Raw genomic sequence first — 10,670 nt, 5'->3', positions numbered from 1 at the left:
CCCAGCTGGGCGTGGCGCAGAGTGGGTCTGGGCTGGAGGAGGGGTCCGGTCAGCGACCACTACTGCAAATTCAGATGACGATGGGGAGAACGGCGAAGAGACATTTGTCTCAGTGAAATCCTTTCGCGACAGAATGGAGGGTTTAGCATAGTTTCTGAGAATCCCTCAGCAACCTTTACAGGAGCCAGGAGTTTTTGCAGAGATTCTGTCCCTTACAACCTCCAATCATTCCATCGATTCTCTTCAGAATGATGTTGTAATGCTGGCCAAAATGATTTTAAGCAAAAACACTCTGACCAATAAGTGCCTTGAAGCACGCCTTGAAGACACTCCTGCTGTCGGCACTCCTACAGCTGCATTTGAAAGTAGTTGCGGGGGCCTCGCTTTATTCCAAGCTCACCTGCTCTTATGCAGCTTCCTCTTTGTTAGGTAGAATCCTGTGCAGTTCCCTTAGGGAGCACTACAGAAGATTAAGACTACAGGTATATGCAATAAATCCCCTTTGGTATCAGTCTGTACTACAAAGATTTAGTAGGTAGCTGTGGCTAAGCAGGCAGACTTATCTCAAGAGGGAGATGAGGAGTATTCAGGGTTTACACATTAGGGCCTCAGCACTATGGAACAAGGAAACACTGGCCAAAGCTTTATATCAAAAAGAATATATATTTTTATTTTACACACTCTGATGTTCACACACCAATCACTTTTATTAAAGCAAGTTAAATCAGTCCAGAAAAGTATACACAACTCCATATTTATATTGCAGACAAGTTTGAGCAAGAGTGAAAACTGAGCAAAACAGCACAGTGTAAACCAAGCAGAAACGGCTAACAATTCCTCAGAAGGGAGGGAAAGGACAAGTTATACAGTTTTAGACTCTTTAACACACCAGCAACACTTCCCAAGTAAATTGTGAACAGTTTTGCAAGGCTGAGGTGAAAACCGAGCAAAATGGCACTTCACAAGTTTAAAACGGGGAAGGAAAAAGGTGGTTATAAGAGTTAAGTGCACCAACACATTTCTAGGTGAGAAGCAATCTAGAGAAGGCAGTTGTAACAGATTTAGCCAGAGTCAATAGGCCTGTGCCAGAGTCAGTGGTACAAGGCAAGGTACCCAGAATCAAAAATGTTCTAATAGCTGCAGTCAAGTCTTTGTTTAACATTTGAAAAGGTGGTTGCAGAATGTGAAAGACAATGTTAGATGATAGGGGCGGCTAACCCACTAGGTAAGTAAGGGATTTAAAACACCTTTAGCGATACCCAACGAAACGGAAGGCCTGGCGGAACAATGTACCTTTAAAAGTCGAAGTGGCTCCTGCGATGGCGGTTGTTCCTGGCAGTTCCTGCAGTTCGGGAGATCCAGCAGATGAAGAGAGACTTTGTGGAGGAAGGTTCGAGTTACTGCACTGCCCAGGGATGGAACCAGCCGCGGTGCTGCCAAACGAATAAAAGGTACGCTCCTTTAAATCGTGGTCGTGGTGGACGGGTGCCTGGCTGTCCGTCCTCCGAGTGCAGGGCACTGGCGATTCAACAAGGCAGGTCCCGAAAGGCGATTGGCGAACTGGCTGGCCCCACCAGCTCAATGGAAGAAGACTCTTGCAGAGGAAGATCTTAAGTCGTTGGAGAAAAGTGGTGAGGATCTGCAGCAGGGCTTCACCGGTGGTTGTCGTTGCAGATGTCTTCAGCTCCTCTCCTCTTCGGTTTCTTAGTTCCAGTGGCGACGTCTTGTCATCCAGTCCTCAGGACCCTCCTTTTATGCAGAAAGACCCCCATTCATACAGCCTAGCTGTCATTCACACAGCGGGGTGGATCTCCTGGCAGGAGAACCCCCAGCCTATCAGGGCAGAGTGCAACTTTGGTTGCGTTGGCAACCCTGTCCAGGGTGCCTATTCGCCCTCTCACACATCCTGTTTACCCCAGACTCAGTGGCGCCGAGAGGAGGGCTTCTGTGCAGAAGCCTGCCAAAAGGGCGAACAAAGGATCCCCGACCTGGGTTATGATTTCAGAGAAAGACACGAGAAAGAAATATTATTAAAGTTCTGGCAATAATAACCTACCGGAGTAAAGTTAATCTAAAAATAAACCGGCGGTATGTTAGAGGCTGTCAGTAAAAGTGGTAGCCTCGAACAATGGGAAAATCCCTTAGGAAAATATTTGCGGTCGAATATTTACGGTAGTAACCACTGCCACCAGCCAGAAACTTTTGAGAGAGGATCTATACGGTACCTCCTCGAAAATGAACACTAGGGAACAACTGTTAAACCTTTCCAGTACTTCCATTGTAAGATGGGTTGCACTGGGTTAGTTCATAATTATTGACTATTAAAGTCGATGGGGACTTTACATGCCCTGGGAGACAGTAGTCAGTCCCACGGTATGGAGTCTATGTTTGGGGGTCGCTGCGACACCCCCACGGTACGGCACGGAGGGTGCTGTGTACCACACATGTTTAAAAAGACGATTCCAATGAGGGTGAGACAAACCCCATAGACCATAAGCACACAAGATAGCCTAAAACATACACTAGCAATCTGTCTAAGAGTGGGGGAAAAAAGGGTCTCACTCAGCAGGAATAAAAAATAAACCCTTCAAATCCAGCAAAGCTGCTGGGGGACTCTATAGGTAAGGGAAATTAGCCTTAGAAGAGAATTCTCCCTAACACTCTTCATTAAGTTGTCTGGCTAAGGACAACAAGCTCTTGGAAGTCTAAGGTAGGAATTTGTACTTCTACTCGGGACTGCACCTCAGCCAAGCCAGCGCCAATGCGATGCTCGCAGCAAATCAGAGACTATGTAGAGCGATTGGGGACTTCCTACAGGATTTGCCTCTTGACAAGCAGAGGCAGCATTTAAATTGGGGCTTTCGTAGGCAAAGGTAAAAGCACAGGAATCTACAGTGGCGCATATTGACACAGATAGTCTGGGCGTGTGCTTGGGAGTGGACATGCAGAGATCAACATGACTGCATGCCACAATGCATAGAATCATCGACCTGCCGTTTGAGAAGTCGGAATTGTTCCATTCCTCGACTGACGCAGAACTTATGAAAAAGAAGACCTGTACACAAACTGCAAAATCGCTTGCTATCATCATCATCAAGCTGCTGGCAGAATGTTACATGCAGGCACAGGGCAGATCAGACCAAAGGCCAAACTTGTTTGGAGATTTAAAGGCTTCCAAGACCAAGCTCACCACCCATACAGATCGGAGTACGCATATGAGGAAACGGCGGCATACATCTAAAAAGGGATTTGTCCACTCCCCCCCCCCCCCCTCTAACAGCCTCTCATGCCAAGAAGCAATGCTATGGTCCGGGTCCACTGAGCTATCCTTTTGGGGGCAGACTAACTCTTTTCGAGCAGCTGGTATCATTTCTTCAAAACATTTGGCTTCTTTCGATAGTCATCTCTGGTTTCAAACTCCCCCGGCTCCTCCCCTCTGTTGCAGATAGAATCTTCTGCACTACCACAGGAAATAGTGCAACTCTGGAAGGATCAGGCAGTGGAGCCTGTACCACCCTTAGACAGAGGCAAGGGTTTCTATTTTTAAATATGTGTGATTTCCAAGACGAGCCAAGCTGGCCTGCGGGTTGTGCTAGACCTAATCTTTCTCAACATTTTCCTGCCCCTAGAACATTTCAAGATGGTGACTCCAGCTGATATTGTAGAGTGTCTCTGTGCGGGAGATTGAATGTGTTCCCTGGACCTGAAGATAATGTATCTTCAGGTCCCCATTTATCAGATACACAGGAAATTCCTCTGTTTTACAGTGATGGGCCAGCACTTTCAATACAGAATATATTTTTTCTGGGTGTCAGGTTGGACATGGTGTGGGGCCGGATGTTCCCCCACAGAGGAGAGCTTTGGGGATATTCGGAAGGCGGTCTTCCATTTCTTGAACAGAGGAATGATGTCTGGAATTGTGGTTTCAGCACCTGTTGGGGCTCCTAGAGTCATGCATCGTGGTGGTCCCTCATGCCATGCTGAGATTAAGGCGGCTTCAAATCCTCTGGCAACGTACTGGGACCAGGAAACAAGATCGCAGGCGGACAAGTTATCCATTCCAGCCTCGCTCGACCAGGATCTTTGTTGGTGGATGGAGGACAGCAATATGATGGCAGGGACCCCACTATGGCACCCAGATCACTCTGTTGTAGTGACAAACGATTTGCCCCTATAGGCCACACTGGAGAACTACATACACAGCCTGTGGAGCAGGGCAGACTCCCTACTCCACATACATGTACTGACTGGAACCAAAGTTATCGGATATTCCCTGAAATCCTTCCTCCCTCCGCTCATAGGGCAAAACAGTCCTGGAGAGGACGGACAATTCAACCACAATGTTTTATATAAACAAACAGGGGGAAACTGGTCCACTATCTCATGCATGGTGACGGTGGAGGTCTGGGAATGGGCCCCTGCTAACAAGATCCACCTCAAGTCGGTGCGACCTGCCAGGGCATATCACCACAGAGGCCGACAATTTAGGCAGGAAAAAGTATCAGTGAGCGCTGCAGAGGCATTCGCTCTGCCTAGTTTTCAAGGACTGGAGTCACCCGAAGGTAGATCTGTTTGCGTCGGAAAACACCAAATGTCACCTTTTTGCTTTGCGGGATGGGCAGGGGACCAACTCGCTGGGGGGAGGCGTTTAAGGTCTGTTGGGACAAATTTGCGCATCAAGTTCCAAGGTTCTTTTATTATGTTGCAAGTCACATGAGATTAGGATCAAGACAGGTACATGTAAGGAGCCCACTGGCTTCCAACAGCCAGGCTTACATCTCTGCAGTGGTTTAGAACCCCTTTCACACACAAACCTTCAACACTCAACATTCTACCAATGACCTCACGCACTCGCTGTTTGGCTTTTTTGTACCCAGAGGACTTCTTGCCATGGTTTGCGCTCAACAAATTTCTATACATACATACTCGTACATCCAGGATGGCACAAGACCACACACCTCCCATCCTTCAATATTCACAACAGAGAACAACACACACCATCTGCATGCTGCTCACCTGACACAACATTCTCAACCAGCACAGGAGAAAAAGCCACCTTTTACTTAAGGCTGCCAACCTTGAATCTCAGGCCTGATACGCCTGAGCACCACCAGCCTGACCGCGTGCAACCAAACAAAACCAACTCCAAACCATCAGAAGAAAAATGCACCTTTTACCTGAACCCGCCACCCCAGGTCTCGATCCTGCCACACTCTAGCACAAACCGCAAATGTCAAGAGTGACCGAACTCTGACAATGGGCAATGCTGCTCAACTAGACACTAAACTGCTAGTTTAAAAGAAACAGCTAAGGTGAACTACATGCGTGAAAACACCTATCAGATGCATAGCAGGAAACATTCAACCCACACACATACCTGATGCACAATCACACCCACTTCTCCCTTGTCACTACTGTGCCAACTAACTACAGGCCAATCACGACAGTACCTTTCCTCTTACAAAGTTGCTTATGTACAAATCCAAAAAACACTTGGAAGCACATCAGTTACTAGGAGCCAGACAATCTGGCTTCCGCCCACAACACGGAACGGAGACAGCCCTATTGACCTTAAGACCCATGTCGATGAGCTTAGAGACAATGGCAAAGCTGCCCTACTCCTCCTCCTAGACTCTCGGCTGCATTCGACTTGGTTGATCATACTATCATATGCAACCACCTTAACACAGCTGCACACTTCTCGGATGAGGCGAAAACATGGATTAGATCCTTCCTAAATGGCAGACTATGGGTATTTTTTAGCCTGCTGCTGCTGCCGACCCCATTCCAATCACCTGCAGGGTATCCCAGGGTTCTTGTGTCTCGCCTACACTCTACAACATTTTTACCAAGCCCCTTTTCGATGATCTGGATATCACCTACACTAACTATGCAGATGATACCCAGAATCCTCCTCCCGCTTTCTGGAGATTATTAAACGGATTTGGCCTTTAAGAGTGTATATCATCATCCAGGCATGGATGGCCATGCATGGACTATGCCTGAATGATGATAAAACTGAACTCATCATCCTGGGCACTACCCCCAGCCTAAAAAAATTAGGTCCTGTCTACTCTTCGTTCATTATCGATGGTAACAGCATCAAGGTGGGACATGAGGTAAAAACACTAGGCTTTTACCTTGATGCCAACCTCTCATTTGCCAAACAAGTTAATTCACTAGCGTCCTCCACTGCCTACACGTGCAAACTTATCTGCATTGCCAAACCATTTCTTTCCAATTGTAGTTGCACCACCTTGGCTAGAGCCTGCATCCTGTCTCGCCTGGACTATTGCAATGCCCCTCTATCTTGGGTCATCCAAAGCTACCATTAGAAAAATACAAACTCTACAAAATAATGCCCTTAGAGCGGCATTAGGTATCTCCAGAAGAGACCACATTTCTGAGAGTAGCCGTCAAATCAACTGGCTCACTACCAATGATAAAATCCTTCTAAAAACGTTATCACTTACATACAAATAGCTCAATAACGCGGTGCCCATTTATTTGATCAACAGATTCCACAGACATATCTCCTTGAGACCCTCCAGAACCGCTTATAAAGACTGCCTTTCCATTCCTAATTTCAATCGCTCCTCTATTGGCCGTAACAGCTTCCCAGTGAAAGCAGCTAAACTGTGGAACTCCCTACCACCCACATTGAGATCTGACCTCTCCTACCACAACTTTAGGACCAACATTATCCTGTGGCTGAAAGCTAATGACCACTAAATGCAGTAAGCAGTCAGGATTCATTGCAAGGAGCTATTACTACCCTGCCATTTTACCCTTTCCACACTGACATACATTCACCTTACCATTGCCTACACCTGTATATATTGCTGCTGTAAATATGTTGTATGTATGTATTATTTAGTTCTCTACTATTCTAGCATCTGCCTAGATGAATGCTCTATTTTTATATACCCTTGTATATAATTCCTGTATGTAATTAAGTGATTATTAACTCTACTGTAACTAAGCTTTGCATAATCATGTAACTGCTGCGCCCTGTTACCTTAGGGTATGTCGCGCATTATAAATAATGAAACAAACACAGGGATGTTACCATAAGGAAGAACAAAAACATGAGACACTCACACAACCTTGAATGAGCTAGAACACCCTAACTATGCCAACCCAAGAAAAGACAGAACTCGCTCCCCATCCTAAACTACTGGCCAGGTATTTCATGATCCACAAAGTCTAACTTAATGAGAATGCCACAACGACCCAACATTCTTACATGGCTTGGGCACACCATAGGTAAATGCTGTGAGGACAACCGAACTCCAAAGATGTCACTTCAGCAAAACTCTTTCAAGGTGTACCCTCCACAGAAGGACATAATCATCCCCAATAAGAGCCACTACCGAGCTCGCCATCTGATTTTCCCACAATGCTGGGACTTGCAAACCAATACAGTGGTGCAACTCTTGTTACCATGAAAGGCATGCTCGCACAGCAGTAAAAAGCAAGTTATAACAATAACTTCCTGCTCTAATTTGCTGTAAACACTCAATCCACATAGAGGTGAAACATTCAAACGTACACAATGGGGCAATGAAACCCAAAAGGAAAGTTCTAAACTCTGTACTTCTTTGTACAAAGACCATTTTCCAAAAGATATATTCAACAAACACTCACCAAGGGCTAGCGTGAGCATTTTGAATAGGGCGGTCCTCCCCAATAGGGTCAGCGGGAGAGACTTCCAGTGCTGGCCATCTCTGAGAAAGCGGTCTGTGATGGGGGTAAAGGTTATGGGTGGGGAACAGTGTATGGACTATGTCTATACGAATGCCCAAGTACTGGAAGCCGCCCTCCTCCACTCGTTTCAGAAAGTCTGGGGTGGTGGGGATTGCTTGGTTGGCACCCTGAACCGGGAAAAGTATGGATTTATTCCAGTGTATTCGCAGCCCACTAAATGTTTCGTTTTACTGCAGTCGCTGTGTCAGTCGTGCAAGATATATAAAAATATATCAACTAATCAACCTCGTATAGTGAGACATTGTCTTAGTAATCCAATGGCCAACGGAAGCCCGCCCTCCACGAATCCGGCCGAAGCTGCATAGCCAGAGGCTCAATAACATTGATGAACAGGGGGGTAGTGGATACCCTTGCCACGTGCCCTGTCCTAAAGGGGGAAGGTCCTGGAGGTTGTCCCATTTACCCGGACATCTGTGATCAGATAGAGCAGACATACCCAGTCTAAGAAGCCATCTCCGAATCCCTTTTGTCCATGATTTCTCATATGGTATCCCACAATACAGAATCAAATGCTTTTTCAAAATCCACTGCAAGAAACGCCGAAAGTTCCCGGATGAAGGGGCCCCGTTCAATTGCCAAATGCAACTGCCAAATATTCATCCAGGTGGACTTGTCTGGCATGAATCCACATTGATCAGGGTGTGTCGGAGATGAGATAATCGGCAGCAGACCGTTCGCAAGCACCTTGAGTTTCTTGACCTCCCCATTAATAAGTGAGATTGGTCAATAAGATCCACAGAGTTCAGGAGGTTTGGATTTTTTGGGGAAGACCTTTGTGGAGGTCCGGCAGTGCACAGATCTCTACAATGATGAAATAAATGAAGGTGTTGACCAATACTGCGCCTATTTTCTTCCATACCTCAACATGGAAGCCATTAGGGCTGGGTGTTTTTCCAGAGTGGAGTTGGCTAATAGTGTTTGCAATTTCGTCCTCCATAATATCGGCCTCCTGCACCGGGCATTGGCGCTCTGATAATCGGGGGAGGGCCAGGTTATTGAGAAAAGTAGTGTCTTGTAGCCTGCGGGAACCGCACGGTCCGGATACAGCTCTCCATACTAGTCAGTCGATCGCCTCTACTATATGTTTGTCCTACCCATCTCTCCCGCGCTCCTCCTCTGCTCCTGGACCTGCCGGTGACCCATGCCCAACCTCTTTACCCATGGCAGCATTTTCCCTGCCTTGTCTCATGACTCGTAAATGCAACTGCGTGACTCCCAGTGGTCCTGTCTGGCATTATCCAAGGCGATGTTTCGGAGTATCCCTCTGGCCTTGAGGAGTGATAGATGTGCCTTGAGAGAGCCCGAGGTCAGATATTCGACATCCCACCTAGCGGCCTCACCTTCAGCATCTTGCACCCGTTGGAGTTTGGTTTTCTTTCAGGCTGTGATCCACAAGATAATTTCCCCTCTAAGGACCATTTAGTATCCTTCCCAGAGTGTTGCTGGGCTATCCACCGAGCTGCTGTTGATGATCAAGTATTGAGTGGCTTTTGACGTTATGCAATCTACAAATTGGGGATCCCCAAATAGTATCCACTTAGACGCCAGCCCGAGGCATGCGTTGTTTTATTACTGTGGCTCTCGATCAACAAGTGGTCCGAGATCCCATGAACAAGGAACCGTGTGGAGATCATCCTGTGTACATCATGTAGTGGGAGGAAAAAGTAGTCAAACCGCGATAGGTGTGGGCCCCACAGTGGAATGAGTATCTGTGTTCTTGCAGATGCAAATAACAGCCTGACATCGCTGAGACCCAGCGGACAGTTTCATGGACACGCCAGGATTCCTACCCCACAAGTGCGTTTGGTTTAGTGTCACATCCATGATGTCATTGACGTCCACTCCGAGAACCCTCAGGTCGGCCTGGTGTTTCGTGAGCTTGTCCTGAATATCATCCAGTAGTTTTGCAGACATTGGTGGAGGGGCATACACTGCCAAGGTGCCGATGGAGGCACCCCATAATTCCTGTTCGGGGTCCTGCGGTACCGACAACCTCTTAAGAGGAAGGCGCTTATGAATTAAAACGAGAACTATCTTGGCCCCCACGGAGAAGCCAGAGTGTAGTGACGTTCTATAGTTTGATCGGTAGAAGAGTGTGTATGTTGACCCCACTATGTGCTTTTAGGTGAGGAGGGCTACGTCAGCGGAGCACATGTTAAGGAACTGCAGGACCAGTCGTTTCTTAATACCAGAGCCCAGACCATTGACGTTTGAAGTAAGGAAGGAGTAATTTCACTGCTGCATTAGCCATATAATCCTAGTTATGGGTCCCAGCGGCAAGCATCTGCCTGTCCAGTGGCTACATGGAGAGCAGCGCCTGCCATAATGTACTTGCTTGTAAATGTTGTGACCCAATAAAAACAAACCAAAACTTCCCAAACTATTGACATTCCATACTCCGCCACAACCCGAAATACCTATCGCCCGTACATATAATCTACTAACGCCAACCAGCAAACACCAAAAAGGAAAATTAGTGGGGGGTCGCACTGCAGCTCTTTGCCCAATTGCCATGTGGTCCTCCAATCTGCATGTGCCATCTGGAGCAGCGCATCGCGGTCTCTGTAGCAATCACTGTGCGTCGTGCAGCACCCGGTATAGATCTCCCCGAGGACATCCAATGGGCCCTCTTGTTTGAAAACAAATGTGAGAACTTATTGTGAACCAACCACTGTTCGAGAAAAAGTTCCATACTAGTTTGTTCTGATTTCTTCAGGAGTTCCCAGAATGCAGACATTATTGAACCGAGACCGGCACTTGCCTTCATCCACTCGGTTTTCCATTATTTTGAGCTGTTGCACTACTACTGTCATTTGGCGTTCCAGGGTCTTGAGAGTTTCTTTGGAGTCCGATATGCGTTTCTTGTTCTCCCCCATACGTGAGGATAATTTGTGCAGATTGTG

This window comes from Ambystoma mexicanum, chromosome 6q (genome assembly GCF_040938575.1).
Source record: "Ambystoma mexicanum isolate Mex_15411 chromosome 6q, UKY_AmexF1_1, whole genome shotgun sequence".
NCBI classification, from domain to species: Eukaryota; Metazoa; Chordata; class Amphibia; order Caudata; family Ambystomatidae; genus Ambystoma; species Ambystoma mexicanum.
Note: the sequence above shows the minus strand (reverse complement) of the source record.